Source organism: Balaenoptera physalus, assembly GCF_965194825.1.
Source record: "Balaenoptera physalus genome assembly, chromosome: 14".
NCBI lineage: Eukaryota > Metazoa > Chordata > Mammalia > Artiodactyla > Balaenopteridae > Balaenoptera > Balaenoptera physalus.
Genome location: NC_138893.1, coordinates 17,789,694 through 17,814,578, shown reverse-complemented (window position 1 = coordinate 17,814,578; position 24,885 = coordinate 17,789,694). Strand labels below are relative to the sequence as shown.

General features: G+C 65.4%; 1 protein-coding gene across 3 annotated transcripts in view; it reads right to left on the bottom strand.

Annotated features, from left to right (window-relative positions):
* FMN2 (formin 2) overlaps nucleotides 1–24,885 on the bottom strand; it is a 1,374,845-nt gene that overhangs the window by 833,706 nt on the left and 516,254 nt on the right. The window lies entirely within an intron of this gene.

Here is a 24,885-nt window from a genome sequence, read left to right as displayed (position 1 = left end):
CCAAGGAACCGCGGGCCACGTGCCCTTAAGCCTCCAAGGCCACGTCCTTGTGAGCGTCAAGAGGGATCTGGGGTGGAGGGCCAAGCGCCTACGGGCCTGGAGGGTCCCGCCTGACCTGAGCTGCGAGGTCACCCACGTGTCCGCCAACCCAGGGTCCCCGAGGCCTCCTGTCGCCTGCCTTGGCAGACGGCAGGGCCGTGCTGGAGATGGTTGGCTTCCGGGCTGGCGGTATGTCGGCAGCACCAGCGAAGCTGAGCCTCAAGAGGTGCCCCGTGGCTCCCGCTGCCTTCTACGGCCATACCACCCTGAACGCGCCCCATCTCGTCTGATCCTGGAAGCTAAGCAGGGTCGGGCCTGGTTAGTACTTGGATGGGAGACCACATTGGAATACCGGGTTCTGTATGCATTTTTGCCTCCCACTATAAATTCTCCTTTAGTCGCCCACGGCCGAGGCCGCCATCACCTCCGCCTGGCACCGCTGCAGGCCTCACCTCCTCAGGCCCCTCCCAACACAGCGTGCTCTGGAGGGGGCGCACACCGCCGGTCTGGTTGGACATGCGGCCAGAAGGCGGCCCTGGTAGATAACCATAAACCAGCCGCTCCCGGGGTGGCTGGCCTACACCCAGACTGCACCGTACGCCCGGCTGACGGCCGATAGGCCCACGAGGCCTTCGACCTACACCTGGCCGCCCCCACCAGCGCACATGCACGCCCCAGCCACCTATCTGCCCGTGTGTCTCTATACAGCTACCTCCGGAAAAAGCCCACCCTCTGCTGTTTCGCCACAGCTGGAGGCAGGAGTGGGGTCGTGGGCCATGACCGGTTCTCCAGGTCGCCTGACCTCCAAAGCCGAGAACTGTGCTTTTTGGGTGGCGTGGGTACAAGGGTGGCTTTGCTGGGGCTAAGGGGCCGTGCCGGCCCAATGGTGGCTCCCAGTGGCTTTGGGCCAACCGCCGTCGGGCAGGAGGGCCGGCGCGGCCATGGCTGGGCTGCGCCAAGCACTGCGGGGGTGGACACGGTGGGAAATGCCCAAGGGACAGCAGGCCACTGGCCCTTAAGCCTCTGAGTCCCAGACCTTGTGAGCGTCAAGTGGGATCTGGGGCAGAGCGTCAAACACCTACAAGCCTGGATGTTGCCGCCTGAACAGAGTTGCAAGGTCGCCCAAGAATCCACCACCACCTGGACCCCGAGGCCTGCTGTCGCCTGCCTGGGTGGGCGGCAGGGCCGTGCTGCCGAGGGCTGGTCACCAGACCGGCGGTAATTCGCCAGCACCAGCTAAGCTGAGGCTCAAGAGGCACCCCGTGGCGCCCGTTGCCTTCTGCAGCCATACCACCCTAAACGCACCCCATCTCGTCTGATCCCTGAAGCTAAGCAGGGTCGGGTCTGTTTAGTACCTGGATGGGAGACCACCTGGGAAAACCGGGTGCTGTAGTATTTTTGGCCTCCCAATCCGCCTTTTCCTTTAGTCGCCGGTGCCCGAGGATTCCTCTGCCCCATCCGGGCACTGCTGCAGGCCTCATCTCCTCAAGCCTCTCCCAACACAGCGTGCGCCGGAGGGGGCGCTTCCCGCCGGTCCTGCTGGACATGCCGCCAGAAGGCGGCCCTGGGAGGCAGCCGCAACCCAGCCGCTCCCGGGGTGGCTGGCTCTGACCCAGACTCTGCCGCAGGCCCGGCTGATGATCGGGAGGCCCGCAAGGCCTTCGACCTGCACCTGGCCGACAGCACCAGCGCCCATCCGCGCTGCCGCCACCTGTCTGCCTGTTTGTCTCTCCACAGCTCCCTCCGGAAAAAGCCCACCCTCCGCCGTTTCCCCACGGCCGTGGGCGGGAGTGGGTTCTTGGGCCGGGACCGGTCCTCTGGCCCAGCCGGTCACCAGGCACAGGCAAGTTTGTTCGGCAGTTGGCGTGGGGGCAAGGGTGGCCTTGCTGGGTCAAAGGGGTCGTGCCGACTCAATGGTGTCTCCCAGTGGCTTCGGGCCAACTGCCGTCAGGCAGTAGGGCCGGCCAGGCGGCGGCTGGCCTTTGCCTAGAGCTGTGTGGGCAGACAGAGTGGTGAATGCCCAAGGAACCGCGGGCCACGTGCCCTTAAGCCTCCAAGGCCACGTCCTTGTGAGCGTCAAGAGGGATCTGGGGTGGAGGGCCAAGCGCCTACGGGCCTGGAGGGTCCCGCCTGACCTGAGCTGCGAGGTCACCCACGTGTCCGCCAACCCAGGGTCCCCGAGGCCTCCTGTCGCCTGCCTTGGCAGACGGCAGGGCCGTGCTGGAGATGGTTGGCTGCCGGGCTGGCGGTATGTCGGCAGCACCAGCGAAGCTGAGCCTCAAGAGGTGCCCCGTGGCTCCCGCTGCCTTCTACGGCCATACCACCCTGAACGCGCCCCATCTCGTCTGATCCTGGAAGCTAAGCAGGGTCGGGCCTGGTTAGTACTTGGATGGGAGACCACATTGGAATACCGGGTTCTGTATGCATTTTTGCCTCCCACTATAAATTCTCCTTTAGTCGCCCACGGCCGAGGCCGCCATCACCTCCGCCTGGCACCGCTGCAGGCCTCACCTCCTCAGGCCCCTCCCAACACAGCGTGCTCTGGAGGGGGCGCACCCCGCCGGTCTGGTTGGACATGCGGCCAGAAGGCGGCCCTGGTAGATAACCATAAACCAGCCGCTCCCGGGGTGGCTGGCCTACACCCAGACTGCACCGTAGGCCCGGCTGACGGCCGATAGGCCCACGAGGCCTTCGACCTACACCTGGCCGCCTCCACCAGCGCACATGCACGCCCCAGCCACCTATCTGCCCGTGTGTCTCTATACAGCTACCTCCGGAAAAAGCCCACCCTCTGCTGTTTCGCCACAGCTGGAGGCAGGAGTGGGGTCGTGGGCCATGACCGGTTCTCCAGGTCGCCTGACCTCCAAAGCCGAGAACTGTGCTTTTTGGGTGGCGTGGGTACAAGGGTGGCTTTGCTGGGGCTAAGGGGCCGTGCCGGCCCAATGGTGGCTCCCAGTGGCTTTGGGCCAACCGCCGTCGGGCAGGAGGGCCGGCGTGGCCATGGCTGGGCTGCGCCAAGCACTGCGGGGGTGGACACGGTGGGAAATGCCCAAGGGACAGCAGGCCACTGGCCCTTAAGCCTCTGAGTCCCAGACCTTGTGAGCGTCAAGTGGGATCTGGGGCAGAGCGTCAAACACCTACAAGCCTGGATGTTGCCGCCTGAACAGAGTTGCAAGGACGCCCAAGAATCCACCACCCCCTGGACCCCGAGGCCTGCTGTCGCCTGCCTGGGTGGGCGGCAGGGCCGTGCTGCCGAGGGCTGGTCACCAGACTGGCAGTAATTCGCCAGCACCAGCTAAGCTGAGGCTCAAGAGGCACCCCGTGGCGCCCGTTGCCTTCTGAAGCCATACCACCCTAAACGCACCCCATCTCGTCTGATCCCTGAAGCTAAGCAGGGTCGGGTCTGTTTAGTACCTGGATGGGAGACCACCTGGGAAAACCGGGTGCTGTAGTATTTTTGGCCTCCCAATCCGCCTTTTCGTTTAGTCGCCAGTGCCCGAGGATTCCTCTGCCCCATCCGGGCACTGCTGCAGGCCTCATCTCCTCAAGCCTCTCCCAACACAGCGTGCGCCGGAGGGGGCGCTTCCCGCCGGTCCTGCTGGACATGCCGCCAGAAGGCGGCCCTGGGAGGCAGCCGCACCCCAGCCACTCCCGGGGTGGCTGGCTCTGACCCAGAGTCTGCCGCAGGCCCGGCTGATGATCGGGAGGCCCGCAAGGCCTTCGACCTGCACCTGGCCGACAGCACCAGCGCCCATCCGCGCTGCCGCCACCTGTCTGCCTGTGTGTCTCTCCACAGCTCCCTCCGGAAAAAGCCCACCCTCCGCCGTTTCGCCACGGCCGTGTGCGGGAGTGGGTTCTTGGGCCCGGACCGGTCCTCTGGCCCAGCCGGTCACCAGGCACAGGCAACATTGTTCGGCAGTTGGCCTGGGTCAAGGGTGGCCTTGCTGGGTCTAAGGGGTCGTGCCGACTCAATGGTGTCTCCCAGTGGTTTCGGGCCAACTGCCGTCAGGCAGTAGGGCCGGCCAGGCGGCGGCTGGCCTTTGCCTAGAGCTGTGTGGGCAGACAGAGTGGTGAATGCCCAAGGAACCGCGGGCCACGTGCCCTTAAGCCTCCAAGGCCACGTCCTTGTGAGCGTCAAGAGGGATCTGGGGTGGAGGGCCAAGCGTCTACGGGCCTGGAGGGTCCCGCCTGACCTGAGCTGCGAGGTCACCCACGTGTCCGCCAACCCAGGGTCCCCGAGGCCTCCTGTCGCCTGCCTTGGCAGACGGCAGGGCCGTGCTGGAGATGGTTGGCTGCCGGGCTGGCGGTATGTCGGCATCACCAGCGAAGCTGAGCCTCAAGAGGTGTCCCGTGGCTCCCGCTGCCTTCTACGGCCATACCACCCTGAACGCGCCCCATCTCGTCTGATCCTGGAAGCTAAGCAGGGTCGGGCCTGGTTAGTACTTGGATGGGAGACCACATTGGAATACCGGGTTCTGTATGCATTTTTGCCTCCCACTATAAATTCTCCTTTAGTCGCCCACGGCCGAGGCCGCCATCACCTCCGCCTGGCACCGCTGCAGGCCTCACCTCCTCAGGCCCCTCCCAACACAGCGTGCTCTGGAGGGGGCGCACCCCGCCGGTCTGGTTGGACATGCGGCCAGAAGGCGGCCCTGGTAGATAACCATAAACCAGCCGCTCCCGGGGTGGCTGGCCTACACCCAGACTGCACCGTAGGCCCGGCTGACGGCCGATAGGCCCACGAGGCCTTCGACCTACACCTGGCCGCCCCCACCAGCGCACATGCACGCCCCAGCCACCTATCTGCCCGTGTGTCTCTATACAGCTACCTCCGGAAAAAGCCCACCCTCTGCTGTTTCGCCACAGCTGGAGGCAGGAGTGGGGTCGTGGGCCATGACCGGTTCTCCAGGTCGCCTGACCTCCAAAGCCGAGAACTGTGCTTTTTGGGTGGCGTGGGTACAAGGGTGGCTTTGCTGGGGCTAAGGGGCCGTGCCGGCCCAATGGTGGCTCCCAGTGGCTTTGGGCCAACCGCCGTCGGGCAGGAGGGCCGGCGCGGCCATGGCTGGGCTGCGCCAAGCACTGCGGGGGTGGACACGGTGGGAAATGCCCAAGGGACAGCAGGCCACTGGCCCTTAAGCCTCTGAGTCCCAGACCTTGTGAGCGTCAAGTGGGATCTGGGGCAGAGCGTCAAATACCTACAAGCCTGGATGTTGCCGCCTGAACAGAGTTGCAAGGTCGCCCAAGAATCCACCACCCCCTGGACCCCGAGGCCTGCTGTCGCCTGCCTGGGTGGGCGGCAGGGCCGTGCTGCCGAGGGCTGGTCACCAGACTGGCAGTAATTCGCCAGCACCAGCTAAGCTGAGGCTCAAGAGGCACCCCGTGGCGCCTGTTGCCTTCTGCAGCCATACCACCCTAAACGCACCCCATCTCGTCTGATCCCTGAAGCTAAGCAGGGTCGGGTCTGTTTAGTACCTGGATGGGAGACCACCTGGGAAAACCGGGTGCTGTAGTATTTTTGGCCTCCCAATCCGCCTTTTCCTTTAGTCGCCAGTGCCCGAGGATTCCTCTGCCCCATCCGGGCACTGCTGCAGGCCTCATCTCCTCAAGCCTCTCCCAACACAGCGTGCGCCGGAGGGGGCGCTTCCCGCCGGTCCTGCTGGACATGCCGCCAGAAGGCGGCCCTGGGAGGCAGCCGCACCCCAGCCGCTCCCGGGGTGGCTGGCTCTGACCCAGACTCTGCCGCAGGCCCGGCTGATGATCGGGAGGCCCGCAAGGCCTTCGACCTGCACCTGGCCGACAGCACCAGCACCCATCCGCGCTGCCGCCACCTGTCTGCCTGTGTGTCTCTCCACAGCTCCCTCCGGAAAAAGCCCACCCTCCGCCGTTTCGCCACGGCCGTGGGCGGATGTGGTTTCTTGGGCCGGGACCGGTCCTCTGGCCCAGCCGGTCACCAGGCACAGGGAACTTTCTTCGGCAGTTGGCGTGGGGGCAAGGGTGGCCTTGCTGGGTCTAAGGGGTCGTGCCGACTCAATGGTGTCTCCCAGTGGGTTCGGGCCAACTGCCGTCAGGCAGTAGGGCCGGCCAGGCGGCGGCTGGCCTTTGCCTAGATCTGTGTGGGCAGACAGAGTGGTGAATGCCCAAGGAACCGCGGGCCACGTGCCCTTAAGCCTCCAAGGCCACGTCCTTGTGAGCGTCAAGAGGGATCTGGGGTGGAGGGCCAAGCGCCTACGGGCCTGGAGGGTCCCGCCTGACCTGAGCTGCGAGGTCACCCACGTGTCCGCCAACCCAGGGTCCCCGAGGCCTCCTGTCGCCTGCCTTGGCAGACGGCAGGGCCGTGCTGGAGATGGTTGGCTTCCGGGCTGGCGGTATGTCGGCAGCACCAGCGAAGCTGAGCCTCAAGAGGTGCCCCGTGGCTCCCGCTGCCTTCTACGGCCATACCACCCTGAACGCGCCCCATCTCGTCTGATCCTGGAAGCTAAGCAGGGTCGGGCCTGGTTAGTACTTGGATGGGAGACCACATTGGAATACCGGGTTCTGTATGCATTTTTGCCTCCCACTATAAATTCTCCTTTAGTCGCCCACGGCCGAGGCCGCCATCACCTCCGCCTGGCACCGCTGCAGGCCTCACCTCCTCAGGCCCCTCCCAACACAGCGTGCTCTGGAGGGGGCGCACACCGCCGGTCTGGTTGGACATGCGGCCAGAAGGCGGCCCTGGTAGATAACCATAAACCAGCCGCTCCCGGGGTGGCTGGCCTACACCCAGACTGCACCGTACGCCCGGCTGACGGCCGATAGGCCCACGAGGCCTTCGACCTACACCTGGCCGCCCCCACCAGCGCACATGCACGCCCCAGCCACCTATCTGCCCGTGTGTCTCTATACAGCTACCTCCGGAAAAAGCCCACCCTCTGCTGTTTCGCCACAGCTGGAGGCAGGAGTGGGGTCGTGGGCCATGACCGGTTCTCCAGGTCGCCTGACCTCCAAAGCCGAGAACTGTGCTTTTTGGGTGGCGTGGGTACAAGGGTGGCTTTGCTGGGGCTAAGGGGCCGTGCCGGCCCAATGGTGGCTCCCAGTGGCTTTGGGCCAACCGCCGTCGGGCAGGAGGGCCGGCGCGGCCATGGCTGGGCTGCGCCAAGCACTGCGGGGGTGGACACGGTGGGAAATGCCCAAGGGACAGCAGGCCACTGGCCCTTAAGCCTCTGAGTCCCAGACCTTGTGAGCGTCAAGTGGGATCTGGGGCAGAGCGTCAAACACCTACAAGCCTGGATGTTGCCGCCTGAACAGAGTTGCAAGGTCGCCCAAGAATCCACCACCACCTGGACCCCGAGGCCTGCTGTCGCCTGCCTGGGTGGGCGGCAGGGCCGTGCTGCCGAGGGCTGGTCACCAGACCGGCGGTAATTCGCCAGCACCAGCTAAGCTGAGGCTCAAGAGGCACCCCGTGGCGCCCGTTGCCTTCTGCAGCCATACCACCCTAAACGCACCCCATCTCGTCTGATCCCTGAAGCTAAGCAGGGTCGGGTCTGTTTAGTACCTGGATGGGAGACCACCTGGGAAAACCGGGTGCTGTAGTATTTTTGGCCTCCCAATCCGCCTTTTCCTTTAGTCGCCGGTGCCCGAGGATTCCTCTGCCCCATCCGGGCACTGCTGCAGGCCTCATCTCCTCAAGCCTCTCCCAACACAGCGTGCGCCGGAGGGGGCGCTTCCCGCCGGTCCTGCTGGACATGCCGCCAGAAGGCGGCCCTGGGAGGCAGCCGCAACCCAGCCGCTCCCGGGGTGGCTGGCTCTGACCCAGACTCTGCCGCAGGCCCGGCTGATGATCGGGAGGCCCGCAAGGCCTTCGACCTGCACCTGGCCGACAGCACCAGCGCCCATCCGCGCTGCCGCCACCTGTCTGCCTGTTTGTCTCTCCACAGCTCCCTCCGGAAAAAGCCCACCCTCCGCCGTTTCGCCACGGCCGTGGGCGGGAGTGGGTTCTTGGGCCGGGACCGGTCCTCTGGCCCAGCCGGTCACCAGGCACAGGCAACTTTGTTCGGCAGTTGGCGTGGGTCAAGGGTGGCCTTGCTGGGTCTAAGGGGTCGTGCCGACTCAATGGTGTCTCCCAGTGGTTTCGGGCCAACTGCCGTCAGGCAGTAGGGCCGGCCAGGCGGCGGCTGGCCTTTGCCTAGAGCTGTGTGGGCAGACAGAGTGGTGAATGCCCAAGGAACCGCGGGCCACGTGCCCTTAAGCCTCCAAGGCCACGTCCTTGTGAGCGTCAAGAGGGATCTGGGGTGGAGGGCCAAGCGCCTACGGGCCTGGAGGGTCCCGCCTGACCTGAGCTGCGAGGTCACCCACGTGTCCGCCAACCCAGGGTCCCCGAGGCCTCCTGTCGCCTGCCTTGGCAGACGGCAGGGCCGTGCTGGAGATGGTTGGCTGCCGGGCTGGCGGTATGTCGGCAGCACCAGCGAAGCTGAGCCTCAAGAGGTGCCCCGTGGCTCCCGCTGCCTTCTACGGCCATACCACCCTGAACGCGCCCCATCTCGTCTGATCCTGGAAGCTAAGCAGGGTCGGGCCTGGTTAGTACTTGGATGGGAGACCACATTGGAATACCGGGTTCTGTATGCATTTTTACCTCCCACTATAAATTCTCCTTTAGTCGCCCACGGCCGAGGCCGCCATCACCTCCGCCTGGCACCGCTGCAGGCCTCACCTCCTCAGGCCCCTCCCAACACAGCGTGCTCTGGAGGGGGCGCACCCCGCCGGTCTGGTTGGACATGCGGCCAGAAGGCGGCCCTGGTAGATAACCATAAACCAGCCGCTCCCGGGGTGGCTGGCCTACACCCAGACTGCACCGTAGGCCCGGCTGACGGCCGATAGGCCCACGAGGCCTTCGAGCTACACCTGGCCGCCCCCACCAGCGCACATGCACGCCCCAGCCACCTATCTGCCCGTGTGTCTCTATACAGCTACCTCCGGAAAAAGCCCACCCTCTGCTGTTTCGCCACAGCTGGAGGCAGGAGTGGGGTCGTGGGCCATGACCGGTTCTCCAGGTCGCCTGACCTCCAAAGCCGAGAACTGTGCTTTTTGGGTGGCGTGGGTACAAGGGTGGCTTTGCTGGGGCTAAGGGGCCGTGCCGGCCCAATGGTGGCTCCCAGTGGCTTTGGGCCAACCGCCGTCGGGCAGGAGGGCCGGCGCGGCCAAGGCTGGGCTGCGCCAAGCACTGCGGGGGTGGACACGGTGGGAAATGCCCAAGGGACAGCAGGCCACTGGCCCTTAAGCCTCTGAGTCCCAGACCTTGTGAGCGTCAAGTGGGATCTCGGGCAGAGCGTCAAACACCTACAAGCCTGGATGTTGCCGCCTGAACGGAGTTGCGAGGTCGCCCAAGAATCCACCACCCCCTGGACCCCGAGGCCTGCTGTCGCCTGCCTGGGTGGGCGGCAGGGCCGTGCTGCCGAGGGCTGGTCACCAGACCGGCGGTAATTCGCCAGCACCAGCTAAGCTGAGGCTCAAGAGGCACCCCGTGGCGCCCGTTGCCTTCTGCAGCCATACCACCCTAAACGCACCCCATCTCGTCTGATCCCTGAAGCTAAGCAGGGTCGGGTCTGTTTAGTACCTGGATGGGAGACCACCTGGGAAAACCGGGTGCTGTAGTATTTTTGGCCTCCCAATCCGCCTTTTCCTTTAGTCGCCGGTGCCCGAGGATTCCTCTGCCCCATCCGGGCACTGCTGCAGGCCTCATCTCCTCAAGCCTCTCCCAACACAGCGTGCGCCGGAGGGGGCGCTTCCCGCCGGTCCTGCTGGACATGCCGCCAGAAGGCGGCCCTGGGAGGCAGCCGCACCCCAGCCGCTCCCGGGGTGGCTGGCTCTGACCCAGACTCTGCCGCAGGCCCGGCTGATGATCGGGAGGCCCGCAAGGCCTTCGACCTGCACCTGGCCGACAGCACCAGCGCCCATCCGCGCTGCCGCCACCTGTCTGCCTGTGTGTCTCTCCACAGCTCCCTCCGGAAAAAGCCCACCCTCCGCCGTTTCGCCACGACCGTGGGCGGGAGTGGGTTCTTGGGCCGGGACCGGTCCTCTGGCCCAGCCGGTCACCAGGCACAGGCAAGTTTGTTCGGCAGTTGGCGTGGGTCAAGGGTGGCCTTGCTGGGTCTAAGGGGTCGTGCCGACTCAATGGTGTCTCCCAGTGGTTTCGGGCCAACTGCCGTCAGGCAGTAGGGCCGGCCAGGCGGCGGCTGGCCTTTGCCTAGAGCTGTGTGGGCAGACAGAGTGGTGAATGCCCAAGGAACCGCGGGCCACGTGCCCTTAAGCCTCCAAGGCCACGTCCTTGTGAGCGTCAAGAGGTATCTGGGGTGGAGGGCCAAGCGCCTACGGGCCTGGAGGGTCCCGCCTGACCTGAGCTGCGAGGTCACCCACGTGTCCGCCAACCCAGGGTCCCCGAGGCCTCCTGTCGCCTGCCTTGGCAGACGGCAGGGCCGTGCTGGAGATGGTTGGCTGCCGGGCTGGCGGTATGTCGGCAGCACCAGCGAAGCTGAGCCTCAAGAGGTGCCCCGTGGCTCCCGCTGCCTTCTACGGCCATACCACCCTGAACGCGCCCCATCTCGTCTGATCCTGGAAGCTAAGCAGGGTCGGGCCTGGTTAGTACTTGGATGGGAGACCACATTGGAATACCAGGTTCTGTATGCATTTTTGCCTCCCACTATAAATTCTCCTTTAGTCGCCCACGGCCGAGGCCGCCATCACCTCCGCCTGGCACCGCTGCAGGCCTCACCTCCTCAGGCCCCTCCCAACACAGCATGCTCTGGAGGGGGCGCACCCCGCCGGTCTGGTTGGACATGCGGCCAGAAGGCGGCCCTGGTAGATAACCATAAACCAGCCGCTCCCGGGGTGGCTGGCCTACACCCAGACTGCACCGTAGGCCCGGCTGACGGCCGATAGGCCCACGAGGCCTTCGAGCTACACCTGGCCGCCCCCACCAGCGCACATGCACGCCCCAGCCACCTATCTGCCCGTGTGTCTCTATACAGCTACCTCCGGAAAAAGCCCACCCTCTGCTGTTTCGCCACAGCTGGAGGCAGGAGTGGGGTCGTGGGCCATGACCGGTTCTCCAGGTCGCCTGACCTCCAAAGCCGAGAACTGTGCTTTTTGGGTGGCGTGGGTACAAGGGTGGCTTTGCTGGGGCTAAGGGGCCGTGCCGGCCCAATGGTGGCTCCCAGTGGCTTTGGGCCAACCGCCGTCGGGCAGGAGGGCCGGCGCGGCCATGGCTGGGCTGCGCCAAGCACTGCGGGGGTGGACACGGTGGGAAATGCCCAAGGGACAGCAGGCCACTGGCCCTTAAGCCTCTGAGTCCCAGACCTTGTGAGCGTCAAGTGGGATCTGGGGCAGAGCGTCAAACACCTACAAGCCTGGATGTTGCCGCCTGAACAGAGTTGCGAGGTCGCCCAAGAATCCACCACCCCCTGGACCCCGAGGCCTGCTGTCGCCTGCTTGGGTGGGCGGCAGGGCCGTGCTGCCGAGGGCTGGTCACCAGACTGGCGGTAATTCGCCAGCACCAGCTAAGCTGAGGCTCAAGAGGCACCCCGTGGCGCCCGTTGCCTTCTGCAGCCATACCACCCTAAACGCACCCCATATCGTCTGATCCCTGAAGCTAAGCAGGGTCGGGTCTGTTTAGTACCTGGATGGGAGACCACCTGGGAAAACCGGGTGCTGTAGTATTTTTGGCCTCCCAATCCGCCTTTTCCTTTAGTCGCCGGTGCCCGAGGATTCCTCTGCCCCATCCGGGCACTGCTGCAGGCCTCATCTCCTCAAGCCTCTCCCAACACAGCGTGCGCCGGAGGGGGCGCTTCCCGCCGGTCCTGCTGGACATGCCGCCAGAAGGCGGCCCTGGGAGGCAGCCGCACCCCAGCCGCTCCCGGGGTGGCTGGCTCTGACCCAGACTCTGCCGCAGGCCCGGCTGATGATCGGGAGGCCCGCAAGGCCTTCGACCTGCACCTGGCCGACAGCACCAGCGCCCATCCGCGCTGCCGCCACCTGTCTGCCTGTTTGTCTCTCCACAGCTCCCTCCGGAAAAAGCCCACCCTCCGCCGTTTCGCCACGGCCGTGGGCGGGAGTGGGTTCTTGGGCCGGGACCGGTCCTCTGGCCCAGCCGGTCACCAGGCACAGGCAACTTTGTTCGGCAGTTGGCGTGGGTCAAGGGTGGCCTTGCTGGGTCTAAGGGGTCGTGCCGACTCAATGGTGTCTCCCAGTGGTTTCGGGCCAACTGCCGTCAGGCAGTAGGGCCGGCCAGGCGGCGGCTGGCCTTTGCCTAGAGCTGTGTGGGCAGACAGAGTGGTGAATGCCCAAGGAACCGCGGGCCACGTGCCCTTAAGCCTCCAAGGCCACGTCCTTGTGAGCGTCAAGAGGGATCTGGGGTGGAGGGCCAAGCGCCTACGGGCCTGGAGGGTCCCGCCTGACCTGAGCTGCGAGGTCACCCACGTGTCCGCCAACCCAGGGTCCCCGAGGCCTCCTGTCGCCTGCCTTGGCAGACGGCAGGGCCGTGCTGGAGATGGTTGGCTGCCGGGCTGGCGGTATGTCGGCAGCACCAGCGAAGCTGAGCCTCAAGAGGTGCCCCGTGGCTCCCGCTGCCTTCTACGGCCATACCACCCTGAACGCGCCCCATCTCGTCTGATCCTGGAAGCTAAGCAGGGTCGGGCCTGGTTAGTACTTGGATGGGAGACCACATTGGAATACCGGGTTCTGTATGCATTTTTGCCTCCCACTATAAATTCTCCTTTAGTCGCCCACGGCCGAGGCCGCCATCACCTCCGTCTGGCACCGCTGCAGGCCTCACCTCCTCAGGCCCCTCCCAACACAGCGTGCTCTGGAGGGGGCGCACCCCGCCGGTCTGGTTGGACATGCGGCCAGAAGGCGGCCCTGGTAGATAACCATAAACCAGCCGCTCCCGGGGTGGCTGGCCTACACCCAGACTGCACCGTAGGCCCGGCTGACGGCCGATAGGCCCACGAGGCCTTCGAGCTACACCTGGCCGCCCCCACCAGCGCACATGCACGCCCCAGCCACCTATCTGCCCGTGTGTCTCTATACAGCTACCTCCGGAAAAAGCCCACCCTCTGCTGTTTCGCCACAGCTGGAGGCAGGAGTGGGGTCGTGGGCCATGACCGGTTCTCCAGGTCGCCTGACCTCCAAAGCCGAGAACTGTGCTTTTTGGGTGGCGTGGGTACAAGGGTGGCTTTGCTGGGGCTAAGGGGCCGTGCCGGCCCAATGGTGGCTCCCAGTGGCTTTGGGCCAACCGCCGTCGGGCAGGAGGGCCGGCGCGGCCATGGCTGGGCTGCGCCAAGCACTGCGTGGGTGGACACGGTGGGAAATGCCCAAGGGACAGCAGGCCACTGGCCCTTAAGCCTCTGAGTCCCAGACCTTGTGAGCGTCAAGTGGGATCTGGGGCAGAGCGTCAAACACCTACAAGCCTGGATGTTGCCGCCTGAACGGAGTTGCGAGGTCGCCCAAGAATCCACCACCCCCTGGACCCCGAGGCCTGCTGTCGCCTGCCTGGGTTGGCGGCAGGGCCGTGCTGCCGAGGGCTGGTCACCAGACCGGCGGTAATTCGCCAGCACCAGCTAAGCTGAGGCTCAAGAGGCACCCCGTGGCGCCCGTTGCCTTCTGCAGCCATACCACCCTAAACGCACCCCATCTCGTCTGATCCCTGAAGCTAAGCAGGGTCGGGTCTGTTTAGTACCTGGATGGGAGACCACCTGGGAAAACCGGGTGCTGTAGTATTTTTGGCCTCCCAATCCGCCGTTTCCTTTAGTCGCCGGTGCACGAGGATTCCTCTGCCCCATCCGGGCACTGCTGCAGGCCTCATCTCCTCAAGCCTCTCCCAACACAGCGTGCGCCGGAGGGGGCGCTTCCCGCCGGTCCTGCTGGACATGCCGCCAGAAGGCGGCCCTGGGAGGCAGCCACACCCCAGCCGCTCCCGGGGTGGCTGGCTCTGACCCAGACTCTGCCGCAGGCCCGGCTGATGATCGGGAGGCCCGCAAGGCCTTCGACCTGCACCTGGCCGACAGCACCAGCGCCCATCCACGCTGCCGCCACCTGTCTGCCTGTGTGTCTCTCCACAGCTCCCTCCGGAAAAAGCCCACCCTCCGCCGATTCGCCACGGCCGTGGGCGGGAGTGGGTTCTTGGGCCGGGACCGGTCCTCTGGCCCAGCCGGTCACCAGGCACAGGCAAGTTTGTTCGGCAGTTGGCGTGGGGGCAAGGGTGGCCTTGCTGGGTCAAAGGGGTCGTGCCGACTCAATGGTGTCTCCCAGTGGCTTCGGGCCAACTGCCGTCAGGCAGTAGGGCCGGCCAGGCGGCGGCTGGCCTTTGCCTAGAGCTGTGTGGGCAGACAGAGTGGTGAATGCCCAAGGAACCGCGGGCCACGTGCCCTTAAGCCTCCAAGGCCACGTCCTTGTGAGCGTCAAGAGGGATCTGGGGTGGAGGGCCAAGTGCCTACGGGCCTGGAGGGTCCCGCCTGACCTGAGCTGCGAGGTCACCCAAGTGTCAGCCAACCCAGGGTCCCCGAGGCCTCCTGTCGCCTGCCTTGGCAGACGGCAGGGCCGTGCTGGAGATGGTTGGCTGCCGGGCTGGCGGTATGTCGGCAGCACCAGCGAAGCTGAGCCTCAAGAGGTGCCCCGTGGCTCCCGCTGCCTTCTACGGCCATACCACCCTGAACGCGCCCCATCTCGTCTGATCCTGGAAGCTAAGCAGGGTCGGGCCTGGTTAGTACTTGGATGGGAGTCCACATTGGAATACCGGGTTCTGTATGCATTTTTGCCTCCCACTATAAATTCTCCTTTAGTCGCCCACGGCCGAGGCCGCCATCACCTCCGCCTGGCACCGCTGCAGGCCTCACCTCCTCAGGCCCCTCCCAACACAGCGTGCTCTGGAGGGGGCGCACCCCGCTGGTCTGGTTGGACATGCGGCCAGAAGGCGGCCCTGGTAGATAACCATAAACCAGCCGCTCCCGGGGTGGCTGGCCTACACCCAGACTGCACCGTAGGCCCGGCTGACGGCCGATAGGCCCACGAGGCCTTCGAGCTACACCTGGCCGCCCCCACCAGCGCACATGCACGCCCCAGCCACCTATCTGCCCGCGTGTCTCTTTACAGATAACTCCGGAAAAAGCCCACCCTCTGCTGTTTCGCCACAGCTGGAGGCAGGAGTGGGGTCGTGGGCCATGACCGGGTCTCCAGGTCGCCTGACCTCCAAAGCCGAGAACTGTGCTTTTTGGGTGGCGTGGGTACAAGGGTGGCTTTGCTGGGGCTAAGGGGCCGTGCCGGCCCAATGGTGGCTCCCAGTGGCTTTGGGCCAACCGCCGTCGGGCAGGAGGGCCGGCGCGGCCATGGCTGGGCTGCGCCAAGCACTGCGGGGGTGGACACGGTGGGAAATGCCCAAGGGACATCAGGCCACTGGCCCTTAAGCCTCTGAGTCCCAGACCTTGTGAGCGTCAAGTGGGATCTGGGGCAGAGCGTCAAACACCTACAAGCCTGGATGTTGCCGCCTGAACGGAGTTGCGAGGTCGCCCAAGAATCCACCACCCCCTGGACCCTGAGGCCTGCTGTCGCCTGCCTGGGTGGGCGGCAGGGCCGTGCTGCCGAGGGCTGGTCACCAGACTGGCGGTAATTCGCCAGCACCAGCTAAGCTGAGGCTCAAGAGGCACCCCGTGGCGCCTGTTGCCTTCTGCAGCCATACCACCCTAAACGCACCCCATCTCGTCTGATCCCTGAAGCTAAGCAGGGTCTGGTCTGTTTAGTACCTGGATGGGAGACCACCTGGGAAAACCGGGTGCTGTAGTATTTTTGGCCTCCCAATCCGCCTTTTCCTTTAGTCGCCGGTGCCCGAGGATTCCTCTGCCCCATCCGGGCACTGCTGCAGGCCTCATCTCCTCAAGCCTCTCCCAACACAGCGTGCTCTGGAGGGGGCGCACCCCGCTGGTCTGGTTGGACATGCGGCCAGAAGGCGGCCCTGGTAGATAACCATAAACCAGCCGCTCCCGGGGTGGCTGGCCTACACCCAGACTGCACCGTAGGCCCGGCTGACGGCCGATAGGCCCACGAGGCCTTCGAGCTACACCTGGCCGCCCCCACCAGCGCACATGCACGCCCCAGCCACCTATCTGCCCGCGTGTCTCTTTACAGATAACTCCGGAAAAAGCCCACCCTCTGCTGTTTCGCCACAGCTGGAGGCAGGAGTGGGGTCGTGGGCCATGACCGGGTCTCCAGGTCGCCTGACCTCCAAAGCCGAGAACTGTGCTTTTTGGGTGGCGTGGGTACAAGGGTGGCTTTGCTGGGGCTAAGGGGCCGTGCCGGCCCAATGGTGGCTCCCAGTGGCTTTGGGCCAACCGCCGTCGGGCAGGAGGGCCGGCGCGGCCATGGCTGGGCTGCGCCAAGCACTGCGGGGGTGGACACGGTGGGAAATGCCCAAGGGACATCAGGCCACTGGCCCTTAAGCCTCTGAGTCCCAGACCTTGTGAGCGTCAAGTGGGATCTGGGGCAGAGCGTCAAACACCTACAAGCCTGGATGTTGCCGCCTGAACGGAGTTGCGAGGTCGCCCAAGAATCCACCACCCCCTGGACCCTGAGGCCTGCTGTCGCCTGCCTGGGTGGGCGGCAGGGCCGTGCTGCCGAGGGCTGGTCACCAGACTGGCGGTAATTCGCCAGCACCAGCTAAGCTGAGGCTCAAGAGGCACCCCGTGGCGCCTGTTGCCTTCTGCAGCCATACCACCCTAAACGCACCCCATCTCGTCTGATCCCTGAAGCTAAGCAGGGTCTGGTCTGTTTAGTACCTGGATGGGAGACCACCTGGGAAAACCGGGTGCTGTAGTATTTTTGGCCTCCCAATCCGCCTTTTCCTTTAGTCGCCGGTGCCCGAGGATTCCTCTGCCCCATCCGGGCACTGCTGCAGGCCTCATCTCCTCAAGCCTCTCCCAACACAGCGTGCGCCGGAGGGGGCGCTTCCCGCCGGTCCTGCTGGACATGCCGCCAGAAGGCGGCCCTGGGAGGCAGCCGCACCCCAGCCGCTCCCGGGGTGGCTGGCTCTGACCCAGACTCTGCCGCAGGCCCTGCTGATGATCGGGAGGCCCGCAAGGCCTTCGACCTGCACCTGGCCGACAGCACCAGCGCCCATCCGCGCTGCCGCCACCTGTCTGCCTGTGTGTCTCTCCACAGCTCCCTCCGGAAAAAGCCCACCCTCTGCCGTTTCGACACGGCCGTGGGCTGGAGTGGGTTCTTGGGCCGGGACCGGTCCTCTGGCCCAGCCGGTCACCAGGCACAGGCAACTTTGTTCGGCAGTTGGCGTGGGTCAAGGGTGGCCTTGCTGGGTCTAAGGGGTCGTGCCGACTCAATGGTGTCTCCCAGTGGTTTCGGGCCAACTGCCGTCAGGCAGTAGGGCTGGCCAGGCGGCGGCTGGCCTTTGCCTAGAGCTGTGTGGGCAGACAGAGTGGTGAATGCCCAAGGAACCGCGGGCCACGTTCCCTTAAGCCTCCAAGGCCACGTCTTTGTGAGCGTCAAGAGGTATCTGGGGTGGAGGGCCAAGCGCCTACGGGCCTGGAGGGTCCCGCCTGACCTGAGCTGCGAGGTCACCCACGTGTCCGCCAACCCAGGGTCCCCGAGGCCTCCTGTCGCCTGCCTTGGCAGACGGCAGGGCCGTGCTGGAGATGGTTGGCTGCCGGGCTGGCGGTATGTCGGCAGCACCAGCGAAGCTGAGCCTCAAGAGGTGCCCCGTGGCTCCTGCTGCCTTCTACGGCCATACCACCCAGAACGCGCCCCATCTCGTCTGATCCTGGAAGCTAAGCAGGGTCGGGCCTGGTTAGTACTTGGATGGGAGACCACATTGGAATACCAGGTTCTGTATGCATTTTTGCCTCCCACTATAAATTCTCCTTTAGTCGCCCACGGCCGAGGCCGCCATCACCTCCGCCTGGCACCGCTGCAGGCCTCACCTCCTCAGGCCCCTCCCAACACAGCGTGCTCTGGAGGGGGCGCACCCCGCCGGTCTGGTTGGACATGCGGCCAGAAGGCGGCCCTGGTAGATAACCATAAACCAGCCGCTCCCGGGGTGGCTGGCCTACACCCAGACTGCACCGTAGGCCCGGCTGACGGCCGATAGGCCCACGAGGCCTTCGAGCTACACCTGGCCGCCCCCACCAGCGCACATGCACGCCCCAGCCACCTATCTGCCCGCGTGTCTCTATACAGCTACCTCCGGAAAAAGCCCACCCTCTGCTGTTTCGCCACAGCTGGAGGCAGGAGTGGGGTCGTGGGCCATGACCGGTTCTCAAGGTCGCCTGACCTCCAAAGCCGAGAACTGTGCTTTTTGGGTGGCGTGGGTACAAGGGTGGCTTTGCTGGGGCTAAGGGGCCGTGCCGGCCCAATGGTGGCTCCCAGTGGCTTTGGGCCAACCGCCGTCGGGCAGGAGGGCTGGCGTGGCCATGGCTGGGCTGCGCCAAGCACTGCGGGGGTGGACACGGTGGGAAATGCCCAAGGGACAGCAGGCCACTGGCCCTTAAGCCTCTGAGTCCCAGACCTTGTGAGCGTCAACTGGGATCTGGGGCAGAGCGTCAAACACCTACAAGCCTGGATGTTGCCGCCTGAACAGAGTTGCGAGGTCGCCCAAGAATCCACCACCCCCTGGACCCCGAGGCCTGCTGTCGCCTGCTTGGGTGGGCGGCAGGGCCGTGCTGCCGAGGGCTGGTCACCAGACTGGCGGTAATTCGCCAGCACCAGCTAAGCTGAGGCTCAAGAGGCACCCCGTGGCGCCCGTTGCCTTCTGCAGCCATACCACCCTAAACGCACCCCATCTCGTCTGATCCCTGAAGCTAAGCAGGGTCGGGTCTGTTTAGTACCTGGATGGGAGACCACCTGGGAAAACCGGGTGCTGTAGTATTTTTGGCCTCCCAATCCGCCTTTTCCTTTAGTCGCCGGTGCCCGAGGATTCCTCTGCCCCATCCGGGCACTGCTGCAGGCCTCATCTCCTCAAGCCTCTCCCAACACAGCGTGCGCCGGAGGGGGCGCTTCCCGCCGGTCCTGCTGGACATGCCGCCAGAAGGCGGCCCTGGGAGGCAGCCGCACCCCAGCCGCTCCCGGGGTGGCTGGCTCTGACCCAGACTCTGCCGCAGGCCCGGCTGATGATCGGGAGGCCCGCAAGGCCTTCGACCTGCACCTGGCCGACAGCACCAGCGCCCATCCGCGCTGCCGCCACCTGTCTGCCTGTTTGTCTCTCCACAGCTCCCTCCGGAAAAAGCCCACCCTCCGCCGTTTCGCCACGGCCGTGGGCGGGAGTGGGTTCTTGGGCCGGGACCGGTCCTCTGGCCCAGCCGGTCACAAGGCACAGGCAACTTTGTTCGGCAGTTGGCGTGGGTCAAGGGTGGCCTTGCTGGGTCTAAGGGGTCGTGCCGACTCAATGGTGTCTCCCAGTGGTTTCGGGCCAACTGCCGTCAGGCAGTAGGGCCGGCCAGGCGGCGGCTGGCCTTTGCCTAGAGCTGTGTGGGCAGACAGAGTGGTGAATGCCCAAGGAACCGCGGGCCACGTGCCCTTAAGCCTCCAAGGCCACGTCCTTGTGAGCGTCAAGAGGGATCTGGGGTGGAGGGCCAAGCGCCTACGGGCCTGGAGGGTCCCGCCTGACCTGAGCTGCGAGGTCACCCACGTGTCCGCCAACCCAGGGTCCCCGAGGCCTCCTGTCGCCTGCCTTGGCAGACGGCAGGGCCGTGCTGGAGATGGTTGGCTGCCGGGCTGGCGGTATGTCGGCAGCACCAGCGAAGCTGAGCCTCAAGAGGTGCCCCGTGGCTCCCGCTGCCTTCTACGGCCATACCACCCTGAACGCGCCCCATCTCGTCTGATCCTGGAAGCTAAGCAGGGTCGGGCCTGGTTAGTACTTGGATGGGAGACCACATTGGAATACCGGGTTCTGTATGCATTTTTGCCTCCCACTATAAATTCTCCTTTAGTCGCCCACGGCCGAGGCCGCCATCACCTCCGTCTGGCACCGCTGCAGGCCTCACCTCCTCAGGCCCCTCCCAACACAGCGTGCTCTGGAGGGGGCGCACCCCGCCGGTCTGGTTGGACATGCGGCCAGAAGGCGGCCCTGGTAGATAACCATAAACCAGCCGCTCCCGGGGTGGCTGGCCTACACCCAGACTGCACCGTAGGCCCGGCTGACGGCCGATAGGCCCACGAGGCCTTCGAGCTACACCTGGCCGCCCCCACCAGCGCACATGCACGCCCCAGCCACCTATCTGCCCGTGTGTCTCTATACAGCTACCTCCGGAAAAAGCCCACCCTCTGCTGTTTCGCCACAGCTGGAGGCAGGAGTGGGGTCGTGGGCCATGACCGGTTCTCCAGGTCGCCTGACCTCCAAAGCCGAGAACTGTGCTTTTTGGGTGGCGTGGGTACAAGGGTGGCTTTGCTGGGGCTAAGGGGCCGTGCCGGCCCAATGGTGGCTCCCAGTGGCTTTGGGCCAACCGCCGTCGGGCAGGAGGGCCGGCGCGGCCATGGCTGGGCTGCGCCAAGCACTGCGTGGGTGGACACGGTGGGAAATGCCCAAGGGACAGCAGGCCACTGGCCCTTAAGCCTCTGAGTCCCAGACCTTGTGAGCGTCAAGTGGGATCTGGGGCAGAGCGTCAAACACCTACAAGCCTGGATGTTGCCGCCTGAACGGAGTTGCGAGGTCGCCCAAGAATCCACCACCCCCTGGACCCCGAGGCCTGCTGTCGCCTGCCTGGGTTGGCGGCAGGGCCGTGCTGCCGAGGGCTGGTCACCAGACCGGCGGTAATTCGCCAGCACCAGCTAAGCTGAGGCTCAAGAGGCACCCCGTGGCGCCCGTTGCCTTCTGCAGCCATACCACCCTAAACGCACCCCATCTCGTCTGATCCCTGAAGCTAAGCAGGGTCGGGTCTGTTTAGTACCTGGATGGGAGACCACCTGGGAAAACCGGGTGCTGTAGTATTTTTGGCCTCCCAATCCGCCGTTTCCTTTAGTCGCCGGTGCACGAGGATTCCTCTGCCCCATCCGGGCACTGCTGCAGGCCTCATCTCCTCAAGCCTCTCCCAACACAGCGTGCGCCGGAGGGGGCGCTTCCCGCCGGTCCTGCTGGACATGCCGCCAGAAGGCGGCCCTGGGAGGCAGCCACACCCCAGCCGCTCCCGGGGTGGCTGGCTCTGACCCAGACTCTGCCGCAGGCCCGGCTGATGATCGGGAGGCCCGCAAGGCCTTCGACCTGCACCTGGCCGACAGCACCAGCGCCCATCCACGCTGCCGCCACCTGTCTGCCTGTGTGTCTCTCCACAGCTCCCTCCGGAAAAAGCCCACCCTCCGCCGATTCGCCACGGCCGTGGGCGGGAGTGGGTTCTTGGGCCGGGACCGGTCCTCTGGCCCAGCCGGTCACCAGGCACAGGCAAGTTTGTTCGGCAGTTGGCGTGGGGGCAAGGGTGGCCTTGCTGGGTCAAAGGGGTCGTGCCGACTCAATGGTGTCTCCCAGTGGCTTCGGGCCAACTGCCGTCAGGCAGTAGGGCCGGCCAGGCGGCGGCTGGCCTTTGCCTAGAGCTGTGTGGGCAGACAGAGTGGTGAATGCCCAAGGAACCGCGGGCCACGTGCCCTTAAGCCTCCAAGGCCACGTCCTTGTGAGCGTCAAGAGGGATCTGGGGTGGAGGGCCAAGCGCCTACGGGCCTGGAGGGTCCCGCCTGACCTGAGCTGCGAGGTCACCCACGTGTCCGCCAACCCAGGGTCCCCGAGGCCTCCTGTCGCCTGCCTTGGCAGACGGCAGGGCCGTGCTGGAGATGGTTGGCTGCCGGGCTGGCGGTATGTCGGCAGCACCAGCGAAGCTGAGCCTCAAGAGGTGCCCCGTGGCTCCCGCTGCCTTCTACGGCCATACCACCCTGAACGCGCCCCATCTCGTCTGATCCTGGAAGCTAAGCAGGGTCGGGCCTGGTTAGTACTTGGATGGGAGACCACATTGGAATACCGGGTTCTGTATGCATTTTTGCCTCCCACTATAAATTCTCCTTTAGTCGCCCACGGCCGAGGCCGCCATCACCTCCGCCTGGCACCGCTGCAGGCCTCACCTCCTCAGGCCCCTCCCAACACAGCGTGCTCTGGAGGGGGCGCACCCCGCCGGTCTGGTTGGACATGCGGCCAGAAGGCGGCCCTGGTAGATAACCATAAACCAGCCGCTCCCGGGGTGGCTGGCCTACACCCAGACTGCACCGTAGGCCCGGCTGACGGCCGATAGGCCCACGAGGCCTTCGACCTACACCTGGCCGCCCCCACCAGCGCACATGCACGCCCCAGCCACCTATCTGCCCGTGTGTCTCTATACAGCTACCTCCGGAAAAAGCCCACCCTCTGCTGTTTCGCCACAGCTGGAGGCAGGAGTGGGGTCGTGGGCCATGACCGGTTCTCCAGGTCGCCTGACCTCCAAAGCCGAGAACTGTGCTTTTTGGGTGGCGTGGGTACAAGGGTGGCTTTGCTGGGGCTAAGGGGCCGTGCCGGCCCAATGGTGGCTCCCAGTGGCTTTGGGCCAACCGCCGTCGGGCAGGAGGGCCGGCGTGGCCATGGCTGGGCTGCGCCAAGCACTGCGGGGGTGGACACGGTGGGAAATGCCCAAGGGACAGCAGGCCACTGGCCCTTACGCCTCTGAGTCCCAGACCTTGTGAGCGTCAAGTGGGATCTGGGGCAGAGCGTCAAACACCTACAAGCCTGGATGTTGCCGCCTGAACAGAGTTGCAAGGACGCCCAAGAATCCACCACCCCCTGGACCCCGAGGCCTGCTGTCGCCTGCCTGGGTGGGCGGCAGGGCCGTGCTGCCGAGGGCTGGTCACCAGACTGGCAGTAATTCGCCAGCACCAGCTAAGCTGAGGCTCAAGAGGCACCCCGTGGCGCCCGTTGCCTTCTGAAGCCATACCACCCTAAACGCACCCCATCTCGTCTGATCCCTGAAGCTAAGCAGGGTCGGGTCTGTTTAGTACCTGGATGGGAGACCACCTGGGAAAACCGGGTGCTGTAGTATTTTTGGCCTCCCAATCCGCCTTTTCGTTTAGTCGCCAGTGCCCGAGGATTCCTCTGCCCCATCCGGGCACTGCTGCAGGCCTCATCTCCTCAAGCCTCTCCCAACACAGCGTGCGCCGGAGGGGGCGCTTCCCGCCGGTCCTGCTGGACATGCCGCCAGAAGGCGGCCCTGGGAGGCAGCCGCACCCCAGCCACTCCCGGGGTGGCTGGCTCTGACCCAGAGTCTGCCGCAGGCCCGGCTGATGATCGGGAGGCCCGCAAGGCCTTCGACCTGCACCTGGCCGACAGCACCAGCGCCCATCCGCGCTGCCGCCACCTGTCTGCCTGTGTGTCTCTCCACAGCTCCCTCCGGAAAAAGCCCACCCTCCGCCGTTTCGCCACGGCCGTGTGCGGGAGTGGGTTCTTGGGCCCGGACCGGTCCTCTGGCCCAGCCGGTCACCAGGCACAGGCAACATTGTTCGGCAGTTGGCCTGGGTCAAGGGTGGCCTTGCTGGGTCTAAGGGGTCGTGCCGACTCAATGGTGTCTCCCAGTGGTTTCGGGCCAACTGCCGTCAGGCAGTAGGGCCGGCCAGGCGGCGGCTGGCCTTTGCCTAGAGCTGTGTGGGCAGACAGAGTGGTGAATGCCCAAGGAACCGCGGGCCACGTGCCCTTAAGCCTCCAAGGCCACGTCCTTGTGAGCGTCAAGAGGGATCTGGGGTGGAGGGCCAAGCGTCTACGGGCCTGGAGGGTCCCGCCTGACCTGAGCTGCGAGGTCACCCACGTGTCCGCCAACCCAGGGTCCCCGAGGCCTCCTGTCGCCTGCCTTGGCAGACGGCAGGGCCGTGCTGGAGATGGTTGGCTGCCGGGCTGGCGGTATGTCGGCATCACCAGCGAAGCTGAGCCTCAAGAGGTGTCCCGTGGCTCCCGCTGCCTTCTACGGCCATACCACCCTGAACGCGCCCCATCTCGTCTGATCCTGGAAGCTAAGCAGGGTCGGGCCTGGTTAGTACTTGGATGGGAGACCACATTGGAATACCGGGTTCTGTATGCATTTTTGCCTCCCACTATAAATTCTCCTTTAGTCGCCCACGGCCGAGGCCGCCATCACCTCCGCCTGGCACCGCTGCAGGCCTCACCTCCTCAGGCCCCTCCCAACACAGCGTGCTCTGGAGGGGGCGCACCCCGCCGGTCTGGTTGGACATGCGGCCAGAAGGCGGCCCTGGTAGATAACCATAAACCAGCCGCTCCCGGGGTGGCTGGCCTACACCCAGACTGCACCGTAGGCCCGGCTGACGGCCGATAGGCCCACGAGGCCTTCGACCTACACCTGGCCGCCCCCACCAGCGCACATGCACGCCCCAGCCACCTATCTGCCCGTGTGTCTCTATACAGCTACCTCCGGAAAAAGCCCACCCTCTGCTGTTTCGCCACAGCTGGAGGCAGGAGTGGGGTCGTGGGCCATGACCGGTTCTCCAGGTCGCCTGACCTCCAAAGCCGAGAACTGTGCTTTTTGGGTGGCGTGGGTACAAGGGTGGCTTTGCTGGGGCTAAGGGGCCGTGCCGGCCCAATGGTGGCTCCCAGTGGCTTTGGGCCAACCGCCGTCGGGCAGGAGGGCCGGCGCGGCCATGGCTGGGCTGCGCCAAGCACTGCGGGGGTGGACACGGTGGGAAATGCCCAAGGGACAGCAGGCCACTGGCCCTTAAGCCTCTGAGTCCCAGACCTTGTGAGCGTCAAGTGGGATCTGGGGCAGAGCGTCAAATACCTACAAGCCTGGATGTTGCCGCCTGAACAGAGTTGCAAGGTCGCCCAAGAATCCACCACCCCCTGGACCCCGAGGCCTGCTGTCGCCTGCCTGGGTG